We start from the raw sequence: 633 nt of genomic DNA on the forward strand, positions 1-633 counted from the left end.
GGGGGAGACTCCACAATCTCTCTGGGCAATCTGTTCACCAGTGTTCAGTCACCCACAAAGTAAAGATGTTCTTCCTCATATTCCCGTAGAACTTTCCTGTGCATCAGTTTCTGCCCATTGCCTCCTCAGCCATTGCTTGGCACCACCGAGAAGAGCCTGGGTCCATTCTCTTGGCACCCTCCCTTCAGATACTTATAGACAGTATGAGGTCCCCTCTCAGTCGTCTCTTCTAAAGGCTGAACAGGCCCTGCTCTCTCAGCCTATCCCCGTCCCCTGTCTCCAGTCCCCTCATAATTTTTGTTGCCCTCCACTGGACCCGCTCCAGGGGCTCCATGTCTCTCTTGCACTGAGGAGACCAGAGCTGGACACTGCACTCCAGGTGTGGCCTCACCAGCGCTGAGCAGAGGGGGCAGGATCAGCTCCCTCGTCCCGCTGGGAAGCTGTCGCTTACACAGTCCCGGTACCCCAGCTCCCGGGGCGCTCCCGCCGGGATGGCGCCGCGCTGCCATAGCAACGCGGTCCGCCACGCCCCGGAAGGGACGGCGCGCGCCGGCCCCGCCCCCCCCTCCCCGCCGCATCGTCGAGCGGCCCCGCGCGCCGAGGGTGACGACGTGTCTCGCGCGCGCGCGCGCG

The sequence above is a fragment of the Empidonax traillii genome, unplaced genomic scaffold (genome assembly GCF_003031625.1).
Source record: "Empidonax traillii isolate 1590-97213 ecotype Southwest subspecies unplaced genomic scaffold, ASM303162v1 scaffold68:size1967880, whole genome shotgun sequence".
Taxonomy (NCBI): Eukaryota; Metazoa; Chordata; class Aves; order Passeriformes; family Tyrannidae; genus Empidonax; species Empidonax traillii.